The following is an 18,320-nucleotide window of genomic DNA, read 5'->3' on the forward strand; positions in this document are numbered from 1 at the left end:
GAGGACGGTGAAGACTCAAGGACTGCAAACGGTGACAATGTGCAACAACGTCAACCAAATGAGGAGCCTCAACCTATTCCCCGAAGATCTACAAGAGCAAGTAGACCTCCAGAAAGGTTTGTTCCTTCCTTCAACCATCTCTTGATCTCAGATTCTGGAGAGCCGGAATCATACGAAGAAGCTATGCAACATGAATCCAAAGAAGAATGGACGAAGAGCATGCAAGTGGAGATGGACTCACTACATCGCAACCAAACATGGGAGTTGGTTGAGTTGCCTAAAGGTAAGCGGGCACTTCAAAACAAATGGGTGTACAAGCTGAAGGAAGAAGAAGGTGGGAAGAAAAGGTACAAGTCTAGGCTTGTGGTAAAAGGTTTTTCTCAAAAGAAAGGTATTGACTTCAATGAAATATTTTCTCCTGTTGTAAAAATGAACTCAATTAGGCTTGTCTTAAGCCTTGTGGTTGCTCATGATCTAAATCTCGAGCAAATGGATGTAAAAACGGCATTCCCTCACGGTGACTTAGAGGAGGAAATCTACATGCTTCAACCAAAGGGGTATGAAGTAAAAGGTAAGGAGAAAATGGTTTGCAGATTAAAGAAGAGCTTGTATGGTTTAAAGCAAGCATCAAGACAATGGTACTTGAAGTTTGATCGATGGATGTTGGATCATGGATTCACAAGATGCAACTCGGATCACTACGTCTACACGAAGAATTTGGGAGATGGGAAATTCATCATCCTAATGTTGTATGTTGATGACATGTTGATTGCAAGTGCTCACATGCAGGACATCAAAGACCTGAAAGAGGAGCTGTCCAAATCTTTTTCAATGAAAGATTTAGGTGCTGTAAAGAGGATACTTGGTATGAAAATATCAAGGGATAGGACGAAGAAGACAATAAAGCTATCTCAAGAAGATTACATCAAGAAGGTACTAGAAAGGTTTGCAATGCAAAATGCAAAACCAGTTTCTACACCTTTGGCTGGTCATTTTAAACTAACGATGGATATGTGTCCAAAGACACAAGAGGAGATAGCCTATATGTCTAAAGTTCCATATGCTGCAGCGGTAGGTTCTCTAATGTATGCTATGGTCTGGACAAGGCCAGACATTGCACATGCAGTGGGAGTTGTCAGTAGGTTCATGGAAAACCCAGGGAAAGAGCATTGGCAAGCTGTGAAGTGGATACTTAGGTATCTAAAAGGGACAACATCAAATGCTTTGTATTTTGGAGGAACTGATATTTTTCTAGAAGGGTATGCTGATGCAGATATGGCAGGTGACAAAGATACTCGAAGGAGCACTACTGGCTATGTGTTCACGGTTGGAGGCACGGCAGTAAGCTGGGTTTCAAAGCTACAGAAAGTGGTTTCACTTTCTACCACGGAAGCAGAGTATGTAGCAATGACGGAGGCAAGCAAAGAAATTATGTGGCTTCACAGATTCTTAGAAGAGCTTGGATTCAAACAAGACAATTGTGTCTTGTACAGTGATAGCCAAAGCGCTATCCATCTTGCGAAGAACTCAGCCTTTCATTCAAGGACAAATCACATTGAGGTGAGATATCACTTCATACGCACTCTTTTGGAAGAGGGACAGCTAAAGCTAGGAAAGGTGCATACAAGTGAAAATCCTGCAGACATGTTTACAAAGGTGGTCAACAAGGAGAAGTTGAGCTTTTGCTCATCTTCAATCGGCATTCAAGGATAAGAAGACAGAATGGAAAGCAGTCACAGGTTTGGTTTGGAGATCAGTCTCCAAGTGGGAGATTGTTAAGTATGGAGCCTGATTTACCCTTGAAATATTCTGTGGTAAAAGCGCACATTTGTAAGGCCCCCATTATGAGGAGAAGCCATCGTGCGTGAAGGAAAATCACTCACCGGTAACCAAAATTTTCACAGACAAGAATCAGGGGCAACTTTAGAGGCCGCCCCCGAGACTTTTTTTTCGCCGGAATATTCCTTTTCGTCGGAATATTATGGCTGGACGGCGGCCGAAAAGTGGTCGGACGTCAATGGCCGGTGTCCGGTGGCCGAATTCAAAAGCGGACTTGTCTTCTCAAGGGCAACCACACATGGGCGGATTGGAGGGTCCGATTTGGACTTATTCACACAAGGGCGGCTACACATGGCTGTCTCTCATAAGAGAGGGCAGCCCTTTTGTCCTATAAAAGGAGGCCATTTCTACACACATTTCATAGTGTGAAGTTGATGCAACAAGGTGAGTGTGAGGTGGTGAGAGTGAAGCAAGGCGGGATCTCTATCAAGGGTTTAATCCCTTTGTAAACTACTTCTTCTTTTGAAGTGCTAAAGCCATTGAGTGGCTGCTTTCCTGTGGACGTAGCCCACATTGGGTGAACCACGTATATCATGTGTACTCTCTCTCTCTCTCTCTCTCTCTCTCTCTCTCTCTCTCTAATCTCTTGTGTGTGAAATCTATCTCTCTCCATTAAGTAATCTACTCAAAAATCTATTTAGCTACGTCTTATTTTCTAACACTTCAAGCATAATCATTTTTGGCATCATTAAGACATGTTTTGGCCCTTTTAAGCCGCATCTGGCATACATTAACCATTAAGCTTGGCCTGTTAACAAGCCCTGATCACTACTCAGTAAATGTGTAGGCTTCAAAGAAGCGTAGCTAGCATTTTTTTGCTCTTTTTCTCTTCATGGCAGCGGAACTGCACGACAACACCTCCACTTTCTCTGGATCTGCTTCAATCCCATTTTTTGAAAATACATGCCCAAGAAGCTTCACCCGTGGCTGTCCAAATGAAAACTTTTAGGATTGAACTGACCCCCGCATTCATTATACCTAGCAAGAGTCATTTCAAGCTTTTCAACATGCTCTTTCCTTGAACTGTATATGCAGAAATCATCTATGAATCCTTTGACAAACTTTCCAAGGAACGGGGTAAGGACCCAATCCACTTTCCTTTCAAAATCTCTAGGCCCATTTGTCAACCCAAAATGAAGGCACCAAAAGCAGAAACAATCCAAGGGCATGAGAAAAGTGGTTTTTTTTTGTCTTTACGAGCAAGGATAAGTTAAAAGTATCCTGAATACCCATCACAGACACTGTATCTCTCAAAACCAGCCACTGCATCTAACAATTGATCAATAAAAGGCAAAGGGTAAGGATATTTCTTGGTCACTACATTTAGTGGATTGTAATCAACACAAACTCTCCAACGCCCATATTTCTTTGGGGTGACTACTACAGGGCTCACCCATTCAGCATTATCCATTGGCACAATGAACCCTGCATCCAAAAGCTTATCCACTTCTTCCTTTAAAGAATTCATTTGTTCCTTACCCATCCTTCTTAATTTCTTTCGTATTGGCTTTGCCCCTTCAAATAGCTTGATCTTCATAGGATCCCCAACAAAGCCCCTTATTTCTTGATATGAGGTAATGAAAAGATTTGGAAACCTGTACAACATTGCTAAGTACTCCCTTCTTTCTCCTTGTGTCAAATCAGTACTCAACATATTTTGATCAACTCTTTCTTCACTGGTAGTTCATGTTTAGGTTGCATCAACTCTTCAGGTTGCTCTAAACGGCTTGAAGTATGTATATTCCCTGATATTTGCAAGACTTCACTAATTTATTTATGTTCCTCATCCAACAACAAGAATGACACTTCACCTCATCACTGGAACTCAAAGTAGTGCTACTTTCTGAGTCTTTAAAACTATAATCACTGGTAGTTTTGGACTCATTATTCTCACTCACATCTTCAAGTTCCATAGGCTGTTTGGTAGTCATATCAAACACTCTCTTTTCACCCTTCTTGTCATACACATTGATTGTGCCCTTGCGCCAATCTTGCACGGCACCCACAGCTCTCAACCAAGGTCGTCTCAAAATGAGAGGAAAGGCGGCCAGACCAGCTGGTATAACATGAAATTTTATCATAACCTTCATGTTAAAGACTTCGACTTCCAAATTCTTAATCATTCCCAAAAATTTCATTTTGGCATGGTTTGCTAGTCGAATCCAAAACCCAGAGCTTCCACAAGTAATGAGACCCAGTCTCTCAACACACGATTGTGTGATCACACAAACTTGAGCATCTCCATCAATGTAGGATTCTCCCATGCCCACACCTTTGTGCCAAGCGTTCACCACAGGACATGTTAAGTATGGATCCTGATTTACCCCTTGTAATTTTCTGTGTTAAAAGCGCACATTTGTAAGGACCCCATTATGAGGAGAAGCCATCGTGCGTGAAGGAAAATCACTCCCCGGAAACCAAAATTTTCACAGCCAAAAATCAGGGGAAACTTTAGAGGCCTCGGGGGTGGAAGCCCTGGAGACTTTTTTTTTGCTTCGTTGGAATATTCCTTTTTGCCGGAATATTATGGTCGGACGGCGGCCGGAAAGTGGTCGGAAAAAAACCGGTCGATTGGTCGTGGCTGGTGGTCGGAAGTCAATGGCCGGTGGCCGGTGGCCGAATTCAAAAGTGGATTTGTCTACACAAGGACGGCCACACATGGGCGGATTGGAGGGTCGGATTTGGACTTATTCACACAAGGGCAGTTACACATGGCTGCCTCTCATAAGAGAGGGCAGCCCTTTTGGCCTATAAAAGGAATCCATTTCTACACACATTTTATAGTGTGAAGTTGATACAACAAGGTGTGTGTGAGGTGGTGAGAGTGAAGCAAGGCAAGAGCTCCATTAAGGGTATAATCCCTTTGTAAACCACTTCTTGTTTTGAAGTACTAAAGCCATTGAGTGGCTGCTTTCCCATGGACATAGCCCACATTGGGTGAACCACGTATATTGTGTGTACTCTCTCTCTCTCTACTCTATAATCTCTTGTGTGGGAAATCTATCTCTCTCCATTAAGTAATCTACTCAAATATCTATTTAGCTACGTCATATTGCCTAACAGGACAAATGTCAGGTATCTCTCACACAAACAACACTCTGACTTGTCCATGCTTTGGCTCTTTTTCTAGATTCACTAATGACTTCCATTACCTTTTAAGTTTGGGCACCATATTCATCAACTGTCCAAAAGTACAATCTACTTTCCTCCAAATCATTTCTTCCTTTAAATTGTAAGTTGTTTGGCCTTCTGCCAAATGCAAATCCACCGCTTCAAATTGTCTACGAGGCTTTCTCTTCCTCTTGGCTTTTGCATCTTCACTCTCTTTCTCCTTACCTTTCTTTCTGCTAGGCCCTGGTGCTGCATAGCCTTCCCTCTCACTTTTGCCTACTGGCAACAAATCTGCTTCTTTCTTTTCAACTCGCACAATACCCACATGGCTACCAGAGGTTGAGGCCTGATTTTCCTGTTCAGTACCTTGATTTCCCCATATATCTTGATCTCCCCATATATCCAATGCATAATCATTAGCCCTGTTAGGAATCTGTTGAGAAAGTGGAAACATATCCCCTCCCATCCTTACTAGGCTTTGAACAATAAGTGCTAGTACGACCAATTCACCACAATTATAACAAGTGGGGATGATCCTTCTCTATGGATCAAAACCACCTTGTCCACGACCAGCATTCACATTAGGTTGAGCTTCACATGCCTGAGCCATTCCTCTACCACGGCCATGACCACGACCACCTCCACCACCAAGAACACTAAGTCGTAATTCCTACATCATGGTCATCATGCCTTGCATATTTTGTTGTAACATGTTGGCCTCTAGCTTCTGGCTGATTCTCCTCCTTTTGGCTACCATTATTTTGCTCAAGGACCGCTTTCTCATATTCATTAAGCCTTTGAGCTTTCCAGTCTTTCTCTCTGGCAATGGAGATTGCCTCCTTGAAGGTGCTAGGCCTTTTCAGCTCAACTTTGAACTTCAAACTTTCTTTTAGGTTTTCCACAAAACGGTCCTTCTTTAACATGGATGGAGGGATCTTGTTTCCCAAAGCCCGGGCCCATTTATCCCATAAACGGGTGAATTGCATGACAAAATCATCATCACTTTGATTAGCCCTCTGAGTGTACCCCAGAATTTCATGCCAGACTTCATCAGGTACTTTGATGGATCTCTATTGTGCCAAGAAAGCTTGCTTCACACAATTGTAGTCCAAAACCACCCCTGGATTTTGGGCCTACATCAACTTCTCAAAATTGTGTAACCAAATTTTGCCTCATCATGTAAACTATCAAGGTAGATAGCATGCCTTTAAGAACAATGATGGGGGCTAGAGCTTTTGTCGGTCCAATACAACCACCTGCTTATAGAACTCAAACTCAATATATCATTGTAGCTATGGACTATTTGACCAAGTGGGTAGAGGCCAAGGCAACCAAAAAGAATGATGCTAGAACCACAGTTGCACTCTTGTATGAAAATGTATTCTCAAGATATAGACTTCCAATAGAAATTGTCAGTGATAAGGGAACTCATCTTGTCAATGAGGTAATTGAGTATCTACTGAATGAATTTATGGTCATCCATAACAAATCTGTTGTCGTGCAGCTCCACTCCCATGCTAAGAAAGATACCAAAAAAATGCATGTCAAGATTATTTGAAGCTTACTTGATTAATGGTCAGTGATCAATGCTTGTTAACAGGCCAAGTTTAATAATTGATGTATGCCAGATGCAGCTTAAAAGGTCCAACTGATGCCTTAATGATGCTAAAAAGGACTATGCTTGAAGTGAGTACATATGGGATAATATGATCTAAAACTGCAGTGCTTGAAGTGATCTACCGGCCTGTCTTTACGGCTCATCGATTGGAGCTAAGGTGAAGAAGTTATGACAGTTTGAAGTTTAAGTCAATTGCAGATCCGTACCGGATTGGGCAACTGCATAGCTGAGGTGACAGAAATGAAATGAATGCACGGGCCTGAAGTGCTCACTTTGTGGAGCGCATTGGTTTTTTCAAATCAGTGATCGGAGTTATGGTTGCCAATTTATTGGCCATTAAAGATTCACCGGGGGCCGGTTTCGCACTAGTCTGGTTGGCTTTGGCAGATTTCCGTTTGGGAATTTTTGACTTTGACCAAGTTCTGGAATGTCATTCTATGCAGAACAATGATTGCAAGATATACCGAGCCTGGTTGCGGTAAGGAAGCTCTAGAGAAAATAATCATATGCAAAAGGAATGCCTTTCTCCAAAGCCACACACCTATACTTGCGTCTTGAGGGCAGGAGATACTGATGGGGAAAACAAAATCCTGATGATATTGTCAGATTAGGGCTAATGGGAGCCTTGATGTCGGCATGTATGCCAAATGTTGTTATGTATGCTGTTAGTTACGAAGAAGCACAAAAAGTTCTTGATGAGCTCTTTATCCGAAATGTCGGCTCATGGAGCATATTGATTGTGGGATATGCCTAGCGGCCACTGGGAGTGCTTGGTATTGCTTGCCCAATATGTATGCTAAATGTGGTGCCCAAGGGTCTGTAAAGAGTCGGCCGCCCATAATGTGGCTCAATGGCCGCCCGGGAGAAAAGGCCGCCCGCCCAAGTCAAATGGTATGGCCACCCTAAAGATTAAAAGGGTGTGAACTAAAGAGACAAGAAGAGGTGGAGCATGAAAAATAGTGCGCAGGCAGCATGGACAGGAGAGAAGAGCTCGCCCCGGGCATCACGAGTAAGAAGCAAGAGGAAAGCACGAGGCAGGCCAAGTAGGGGTTAAGGGACTCGGAGCAAGTCGATTGAGGTGAAGATAAAGCTCATGAATGGTAGATAAGCCAGTCCAAAGTGCATAAAGCAGGAAGTTACAAGATAATTGGTAATAGCTAAAGCTTGATGATCGAGGCAGTGAACTGAATTGAAGCTTGCAAAAACCACGAGGTATTTGAAGTAGATAAAGCAGTAAAGGAAAATTTCCATCACCATCATCCGTTAGAGATTGGATTAGTATTTTGTTAAGTCCGGTTTCGTTAACGGGCCGGTTAGTCCTATAAATGGGAGCTTAAACTCCTAATTAGCAGATGATCCAAGTGACGATGCTGTTAACAGTCCACCTTGGCTAAGGACTAAGTTGTACTCAAAGTAATATTCAATTAATTGATGATTGCGATGATTGCCAGAGCTGTCAGTGTCTCTTGTTCTCTCTCTTTCACACTCCCACAACCACAGGCCCCGGCTCATGTAGCAAACACATATCGCCCGACAACTTTGGTGAACCCGACGTGAAACGAGCCGGGGTGGGAGGTAAAGATGGAGAATTTAGAGCAGATGATGAAAATGATTGCAGAGCTAAGTGCAAACGGTTTTGATGATAGTTCAACAGTTCCAGATTTTTCGAAGATGCTTCAATTGGTTCAAGGATCTCTGCTTGAATGGAGACCGTAAAGAAGAAAAATCAAATCAATGAAGCTTTGAATGCAGCTTTAGATGCGGTATACGACGAGAGACAACTTTTTGATGGATACAATCCAATGGGCTACCTAGAGTGTTATGAGCTGGAGACCAAGGTAAGAGTGATACGAGAAGAGTTGATGATCAAATCTTTTGAGTAGTTAGTGAGTTCAGATGTGAAGGAGCAGATTCAAGAGGTTACCAAAGCGTGCAACAACGACGACTAGGAGTATTTCAAAGAAGCTATTGTATAGGTAAGTTTTGAGCAGTATGAAAGCTATCAAGAACAGAGTTTAAGTCTACCAAACTACGCAGATATTTGAGGACAAGTACGATCAAAGTTAGAAATTGTGATTGATGAGTTTATTGTGCAGGATGCTACCTTCTTATAGGCTAATGATGACGACATAGTTGAAACTGTGTATAAAAAGCTGGGTTTCCCAGATGCTTTACATGAAGTAGAAGTCTTTGAGGGCGAGGCTCTACAGCCTCAAACTACGTAATTTTATCTGATAACGTCTCCCTGATGAGTGTAAATAGTGTATATATCATCAAAAAATACATCAAAAACAGACTTTTTTGCTTATTTTCATCAATTTTTCTTGGTTTTGGAGCTTAAAAATAGAGAAATCCACCAAAAAGTAATAAAATAGTTTTCGATGGATTTTCTTAATTGTTGATTTCTCAATTTTCTTTTTTAGTGCATTTTATTATTTTCTTTGATTTTTTCAATAAACAGATCAAAAATTAATAATAAATAGCAATGAGCTCAAAGGGAGAAACTGAAGATACGTTCATGATCAGAAAAACAAGGCGGACAGGCACAAAAATTTTCAATCAAAACAACAAATGGAAGCGGGAAGCCTAAATTAGGCCGTCAAGGCCTACTTTTGCAAATTCTTGCAGAATGAGCTAATGAAATCCGATTGAGGAAATTTTTGAGTCTAACATAGATTTCACGACCTAGTATGACCAACAAGGGAATCTTAGGGAAAATAGTTTGGGAAGCCCGAGTATAGATATCCAAGGTAGCCCAAAATCACCTTATTTTCACTAGTCACTCTTAGAAGAAAGAGCTTTCTACCTTCTTCACGTGCGATTTTCGGAGTCCACAGTCGCCCATTTTGAGCGTTGTCTCACACAAGACATGAGGGGTAAGTTCTAAAATCATCAAAGAACGTTTCTATACAATGAAGTAGCAGGTAAAGGCCCAGGAAAAAATCCTAGAATCCCAGCTGTGTATAAACTCCTACGACACAAAAACGACTATAGCCACCTGTCAATTCAATTGAATCGGACAAGACTTGAACTGCAGCATGCCCCTATATAGTAGAACACTTTCATATCATTAGATGACCATTTGGCAGGGGTCACGGGGGTCCCAAGTAAATAATCTAGGTTTTTGTCATATGCCAGAATTGGATTCTTACTTCACGAGCAGCTTATAGATGAGTTCTATACACAATGTACCTAGATGGTTTCAAGAAAATAGTCAAGGCAAGCTCTCAAATAGTAGCAAACAACTCGAAGACTACAAAGTGTCAAAATGGACATACGACATCAAACTGACTTCGAATGAGCCCAACTGGATGAGTAACATCAGGACTATGTAGTGGACAAGTCCATGGATTCAAAAGTAGCTAAGCAAATCTACACACCAAGTAGTAATAAAAAACGGTGATTTTAGAGTCGGCAAGAGCATGAATTGATGCCGATATGACCAAACCTTACCAAATTCATTTTAGAACTTGTTTTAGATGTATTAAAGATGTTTAGGTCATCAAATTATCTTTTCATGCAAAAAGAATGACTGTTGTAAATAATCACGATTATTTACTTTTATGCACATTTGGCTTGAAAATTATTTTGTTACTTCACCTATCACTTGTACACATCTATTACATGCCACATGTCAAGTATGAGCCCAAAAGATCAAGAAAATCTCTGATTTTGTCAAAAAACACAGTAAAGGCTCTTCTGTCCAAATTTTGACTTAGCTGTTACATTTTTTGATCCAAATCACCCCATATCTCACATAGAGTCTCTATATCATGTATAGAACCAGCTTGCAACAAAAAATGTCCAATTTGTTGAAAAAGTCAATAATCACGATTATTTACTTTTTCACCAAATGAGCAACTTTCAACTTTGACCTTATGGACCAAAGTACATGATGTTCCAAGCCTACCAATCAAGTTTGATCACATTTGAATCACAAAACCCAAAATCCCTTTATATCTACCGTTTCACAGTTTGAAGCCTAAATCTGACACCATTTTCACTATGTGCACTCAAATGAGTCCACACTTCACTCAGAGTATCTAAATGCCACATGTCTCAAGCCTATGATGTCAAAAATGAAAAAATTTGAAAAAAATCCCCAGCTATAAATAATTGTGATTATTTACTTTAGTTGAAAATTTTGCCTAGATTGCATGATTTAGATCTCTACATGTTTTTATGCATTTATGCATGCTCCAAAATTGATTTGAAGCAAAATGGACATCATTTGCCAAAGCAATTCAGACTCAGGGCATTTTAGAGCGCAATCCATGGAAATTTCTAACTTTGACAGTGTATTCTCCTAATAGGTGCAGTGCAAGCGACTGAGAAGGCAAAGAAGAGGATGTCTCAGAAAGGAAAGAAAAGATGCAAGAATTGACACCATACCAGTTGGAGTTAAGCTCTATGGAAACGACAAAGGCAACCTACCTTTCCAAAGGACAACTTGAAGAAAACAACACTATAGTCTTCACCGGCAGGTTCCAGAGTGAAGATGGACACCAAGTGGAGTTATAACTGCTGCCCAAGGAATTTTATAATGTAGCTGCAAGGCTAGACACTAAAGAAGCCAACAGAAGACTAGGAATTTGGGAATTCTACGACTAGGAGCCAAGTGGAGTGGATTTCCAAAAGCCTACAAAAAATGTTTTCTACAATCAAAGAAGATGGATCTGCTTAGATCACGGATCAACAAGGCCAAAAAGTGGAAGTAGTTATCAACAAGGACATTGTGGCCAAGGCACTAAAGCTGCCGATGGAAGGTATGACAATGAGGGCCAGGGATAGGAAGACGGTTGGCACATTCACCAATGATACAGCTACCACCACCTTCTCTAATCTCATTCTAAGTTAAGTGGAGGATCTAGCCCGTCTTTATCATCAACACTTCCGTTTCTTCTCAAAGAGACCACCAAGATACACAACTCCAAATCATCCAGTTGCAACTATTGGAATTAGGGTTGCAGGAAAACACACACAGCTTAGAGAAGACGAAGGAAGATCAAGGCACACAATAGAGAGTGTATTACTTAGTGTGCAATGGAAAGATAGATAGCCCTAGAGTAATGGCGTATATACAATGCACGGGGGAAAAATTCCCCAGCAGTCCTAGTGTGTTCACACACATCACTACCACATGTATATGGTAACATATCCCCCCTGGAGTGATGCGGTGAATGAGAGCTGGCACATGAGTAAAGGAAATCGTCATGCCCTGAGGACATGATCAGTCCACAAAGGAGAGTAAGCCCAAATCTTTGTACAAAGCTTCGAGCTTCCCACACGACAATGACTTTGTGAAAAGATATGCAAGGTTGTCCTGTGTTGGCACATAAGCCAAGCTAGTCTCTCTTGCTGAGAGCCTCTTCCTAACATAGTGGTAATGCACCTCAATGTGCTTTGTACGAGCATGAAAAATTGGGTTCCTCAAAACTACCAATGCGCTCTGACAAGTAGTGTAGATAGTGTTGGCAATGTCCTATCCAGCACCCAAATCAACCATAAGGCGTCTAAGCCATAAACACTCAACCGTAGCTGTGAAGACTGCCTTGTACTCAGGCTCACAACTAGAAGTGGCCACAATAGGTTGCTTCTTGCTCAACCATGATATACATGAATTGCAAGCATGAAACAAAAACCGCTTGTGGACACTCTCGTGTCAAAACAACCAGCCCAATCTGAGTTCAAAAAAGCATGTAAGTCTGGCGGCAATGATCCCCCCTTGGGAAAAAAAAAGCCAAGATCTAAAGTGCCACTAAGGTAGTGGAAAATCCTCTTGGTTGACAGCGTGCCAATGCTTAGAACCTGGGCTATGCATAAATTCATTGACCTGTGAGACTGCAAATTGAATATCCGGCCTCGTGTTGCATACATAAATGAGGCATCCACCCAACGATAGTTTGGTAAAAAGTGACATGTACAGGATCACCAACATCATGAAGATTCAATTTAAACCTGTTTCCTTGGGAGTAGCAATAGGTTTGCAATCCTCAAGTTCAAACTTACATAGCAATGTCTCTATGTAACTTTTTTGACACAAGGCAATACCACCATCACACTACTTAAAATGTATACCCAAGTAATGATGCTTAAAATGTATACCCAATTAATCATGCAACAGCCCCAAATCTTTCATCTTGAAAGTATTATTCAAATCAGCCTTAAATTCAGTAATATGTCTCTCATTTGTTCTAGTGATTAGCAAATCATATACATAAAGAACCACAATGAGAATTACATCACCCTCACGCTTTACATTCAATGTGCTTTCTATTGTATTGTTACGAAATCCTTGTTTGACCAAATGAGTGTCAGATTTCTCATACCAAGCACTAGGAGATTGCTTCAACCCATACAGAGCCTTCTTAGTTTGCACACTTTGTCCTCTTGTCCTTTCTTGACAAAACCACGAGGCTGCATTACATAAACTTCCTCAAATATGTCACCATTCAAGAAAGCAATTACAATGTCTGATTGATGTACATCCCAACAAAAATGAGCTGCCAATCACATAGAAAATTCACAGTAGTCATCCGATAAGTGGGAGCAAAAGTTTCTTCATAATCTATGCCTTTCTGCTGTGTATAACCCCTTGCAACAAGTCAAGCCTTATGGCAATCAATCTCACCATCCGGCTTGCATTTCAACTTGTAAACCCACTTTGTACCAATGGCCTTTTTTCCAGGAGGCAAATCACATAAAGTCCATGTTTCATTTTCTATAAGTGCATCGTATTTGGATTGCATGGTAGCCATCCAATTTTTTGAATTATGTGCTTCATCAATAGATAGAGGTTCCTCGACATCATGTAAGCTAGACACAGCCAAAGCATAACAATCTGATGCATAAGATGCATGGCGAGAGCCTAAACAAGTACAATTAGACAAAGCTGCATCCAATTTACTATCATGTAATGTATGCACCAACCATTTTGGCATACCTCTAGCCTGCTCATTTTCAGCCCTTTCCTCATCAAGTACATCACGTACATCTGCATCAATAATAGGCTGATCTGTAACATTCTTGGAAACCCCCATAGGCTGTACATTTGCCTCATTGGAATTTACATTCGAACTTCCACCATTGAAAAGAGGCAACAAAGTGTCATAAATGTCATATGAGCTTACATTACTATCTCTAGTACATGATAAGAAGGGCTGAACAGAATCTTCCACAAACACTACATCCCAAGAAACCAGAATACACTTTGTTTGTAGATGATACTACCTGTAACCTTTGCTTTCAACGCTATAACCAACAAAAATACATTTGACTGCCTTATCATCCAATTTTCTGTGCTGTGTTTGTGGCACCAAAGCATATGCCAAATAGCCAAAAACACGCATATGCTCAATAGAAGGCTTTCTATCATGCCATGCTTCATATGGAGTAATAGACTGCAAAGCTTTCGTAGGACACATGTTAAGTACATAAGTGGCACACATGATGGCCTCAAGCCAAAAAGAATGCGGCAAAGCTTGACTTTTGACCATACAACGTGCCATTTCCCTCAGTGACCTATTTTTCCTCTCAGCAACACCATTTTGTTGAGGTGTATAAGGCACTGTACATTGGTGTTTTATCCCACGACTAGCCAAAAATGCATTAAATTCATGAGACATATACTCCCCCCCCCCTCGATCGGAACGGAGGGTGCCCAAAGTACATTTTGACACATTTTCAGCCATAGCCAAAAATTGTTTGAAGCACATAAAATCTTCGGACTTCGCTTTAACCATGCATGCTTGGAGAAATCATCAATGAAATTCACAAAGTAAAGGTAATTGCCCAAGGACAGAGTTTGCATGGGTCCACAAACATCACTATGCACAAGCTGCAACCTGCATGTGGCCCTAACTGAAACATCCTTTGGAAACTTCAAATGCTGCATCTTACCCAAAATACAAGCTTCATAAACATGTTTGACAGGTGCTTTAAGAGGCAGCAAAGAAGCAACCATATCATATTTTTGCAAACGTAGCAAACTGGCAAAATTCAAATGACCAAAACGTGCATGCCAAAGTTTTGCATCTGAAATAGCCTTTGAATTCAAAAATGCATTTGCAAAATTTTGCTAACACTTGTCATACAAAGTGAGCTTATACAACCCATGGCATAAAATGCCAGATGCAACAATTTCATCATTGAAGCTAAGATCATGTACTATACATCTATCATCCTCAAATTTGACTACAAGACCAAGTCTAGCAAGTGCAGATACAAACAAAAGATTCTTCTTGATCCCAGGTACATAAAGTGCATCAACAAATGTAAAAGAACTACCATTTGTAGGAATAAGCACAATATTTTCAACGTCCTGAAACGGATAAGAGGCATTTTTGGCACAAGTAATTGAATTCCCATGAGGGACAAACTCAAGAGAGGTGAACAAATCACGATGTGAAGTAATGTGCTTTGTAGCACCACTGTCAAAATACCGCACATGTGAATCTGCAGCAACTGACATGCATGCATCATGGATGGCAAGATTATAGGTACACTCTGCACTAAAAGCCCATTCTGCATCACCATCAGCATCACAGTCTCCTTTCACAGAAGACTCAACAATTGTTGCATTTGTAGTGGAACCATCATTTGTATTGGAACCACCCTCTTTCTTTTTAGCCTCTTTGGCCTTCAACTTAGGACACTGCTTGATCAAGTGATCATTCGCTGTACAATAACAGAAATGCATCTTATTTTTTCCCTTTTCACCAGAATTTCCAAACAAATTTCCGCCAAAAAAATAATTAGGAACATGTGATTTTTCACTCGCAGAAGAACCATAAGTGGCTGCATTGTTGTTACCACCCTTTCTTTGAGCAACAATGAAAAGCCTATTTAATTGCACTGTCTAGTCCTTTTTTTCTGGAAAGTGACTCTTGCAACAGCAATGTGCATAATGCATCAAACTTGACAACTTCAGGATTTCCTTGGGTCATAAATCTCCAAGTACTAGCAAAAGTCTGGTAAGAATCTGGTAAGGCATCAAGAACAGTCTACACAAGGGAACTGTCTAAAATGACTTCACCTATAGAAATAAGTTGCTCATTGATATCCTTGACACCAACAAGGAAAGTTTCCATGTCATCTTCCTCATGCATAATCTTCGACTCCAGCTCTTTATGCAACAATGCAATTTATGCCTCATTGCGGCTTGCATAAAGACCAGCCAGAATATCCCAAGCTTGTTTTGCAGATTTCGTTGAACGAATGTGAGGAGTAATGGTGTGCTTCACAAACAACACAATCAATGCATAAGCATGCGCATCCTTTACATCCCAACAAGCTTGTTCTACCCTAGGCAAAACAAAACGTGTTTCATCATGTAAGCCCACATAGGGTAATTGTCCCCATTAATATGTCCTTGGCAACAAACATCTTGAACACAGTTGTGTTGTTGTCAGCCATGGAAAATGCTTGCACCTGTCATAAAAATTGTCCAAAATGAGGAGAAATTGAGTGAGACCAGCACGTGCTATATAGCACAACCCGCAGTAGACTGTGTAGGACTTGTTATGCAGTATTTGGCACTAACAAAAATTCTACACAAAATGACAAAATTGCACGTGCAAACCTAGTTGTAGTGGAAACGGAGGCCAAAATGAGCCCGAATCAGAAATCTGAGCAGACTGAGATTTCCAAGCCTCTCAAAATTGTCACCTACGAGCGCTCACCAAAGCTCACTCAAAATGGATAAAGTGAGTAAGTGTGTGCTGGAGCTGCTGGCGATTAAGCCCGGGAGGATGCAACCTGCTCTGATGCCAATTGTTGGAATTAGGGTTGCGAGAAAACACACATAGCTTGGAGAAGACAAAGGAAGCTCAAGGCACACAATAGAGAGTTTATTACATAGTGTGCAATGGAAAGATAGATAGCCCTAGAGTAATGGGCATATATACAATGCACGGGGGAAAAAACCTCCTAAAGAGGGATATAAATGCCCCGGCAATCCTAGTGTGTTCACACATATCACTACAACATGTATATGGTAACAGCAACTACTTTCATACAAGTGTTGAAGTCAAGGACAAGGCAGGCAATAGACCACGCGCAATACGTTCTTAGAACACTCAAGAGCACAAAAAAGGAAGAAAAGATAACATATCTGGGCACTCCAAAAGTTCTAACCCGGATGGCATACCATGCCATTGGAATGGCAGATAACTTGCCACTAGTCCCAGATCAAAATTCATGGATAGTATCAGCTCAACCTTCTCCACGAACCACTAGATTGAGGAAGAAAAGGCTATATAAATCAGATGAAGAATTAGCAGAAAGCTCGCCTAAAGCCACGGATGAGGTCATCATTTAGGTTAATGAGTATGACAATGAAGAAAAGATGACAAGGAGAGAAGAAATGAAGAAGAAAGCAGTGGCAGCCCATCAGGAAGAACCTCGACAGAAGAAAGCAAGGTTTGAGAGGGAAAAAGAGTCTTATGAAAGAAGCTACCAAGCTATAGGAGAAAACCCGAAATCATGGATTCCGAGGGAGATCAGGGGTCCAAGGACCAAGAACCCTACAAAGAAAGTCCCGAAAGATCCTAAGGATTTACTTAAGCGGATGTATGCAAAAGCCGAGGCCTTGAAGATACAGAAAGCTCTAGAAGCATAAAGGAAAGCAAGCGAAGAATTGGTTGTGAAACAAAGGCAAGTAGAAGTTGCACAACAAAGTGAACCACATCATGAACAAGGAGAGATGTCTCCAAGACCCACTTCACCCACTATGGAGCAAGAATACCATCCCATGCCAAGCCCAAGCCCTTCACCAATTGCTAAATCCAATGAAGGCGAGGAAGCAAAGGGGAAAGAGAAGCAATAGGAAGAGGCCAATTTTGAACAGCCCAAGGAAATAGAAAAAACTGAAGTTGGACCTTCTACAAAAACCCAAGCAAAATCGGTTGAAGCAGTTACAAACCCTTAAGAAGAATCAGCTGAACAGTTTAAAGAGCCGCAAGTTGAATCTGCTGGAACGTCTAAGAAACCCCAGGTAGAGCTATTTTTTCTTTTTTAGTGCCTTTTGGTAGAATTTGACTCATATCCGGCATAATAGTGAGCCATATTGACAAATTTTTTTATGAGTGACATTCCTAGAGTGAGAGAATGTACATATGAGTGTGAGGAATATATTTGGAAACCACGGATGAGGTCATCATTTAGGTTAATGAGTATGAAAAGCAAATGCAGTTAATGACTGAAAAGATGCAAACTGTAGCACTTAGCTGCAGTGCCAAGGCTAGATAATTGGAATAGGTAATAGATGCTCTACAAGGTGATCTTGAGGACAGGATGAACATTATTGAAGATCTTCAAGCATAGATCAAAGAACTAGAAAATGAAGCAGAACAACACCAAGCAGTCCAGGAAAGGTAGCAGAAAGAGATGGACGATTTAGGGGAGCTCCTCACATAGCTGTCAGATGCATGCAAAAGAAAGGACCAACAATTGATTGAAGTGACCGATGAACTTTTAAACACTACTCAGGCAGTCCAAAAGATCCAAGTGCAATTAGATGTAGCCAATGCCTCATTGCAATACTCTGAGAAAAGAATCAATGACTAAGTGGCATTTCTAAGGTGGGTCAAATGAAGTCTACAAGACTTAGTAAAAGACCTTGAACTTGAGTTGAAGTTTGAACAAGCACAAAGACGAGACCTTGCCTTAATGCAAGTACAAAACGAAGAGCAGTTTCTCAAGGAAATAGAGGATTTAAAGAGAGACAACCAGTTTGCTGAGAGATGGACATATG

This window comes from Adiantum capillus-veneris, chromosome 1, assembly GCF_014529385.1.
Source record: "Adiantum capillus-veneris isolate H3 chromosome 1, ASM1452938v2, whole genome shotgun sequence".
Taxonomy (NCBI): domain Eukaryota; kingdom Viridiplantae; phylum Streptophyta; class Polypodiopsida; order Polypodiales; family Pteridaceae; genus Adiantum; species Adiantum capillus-veneris.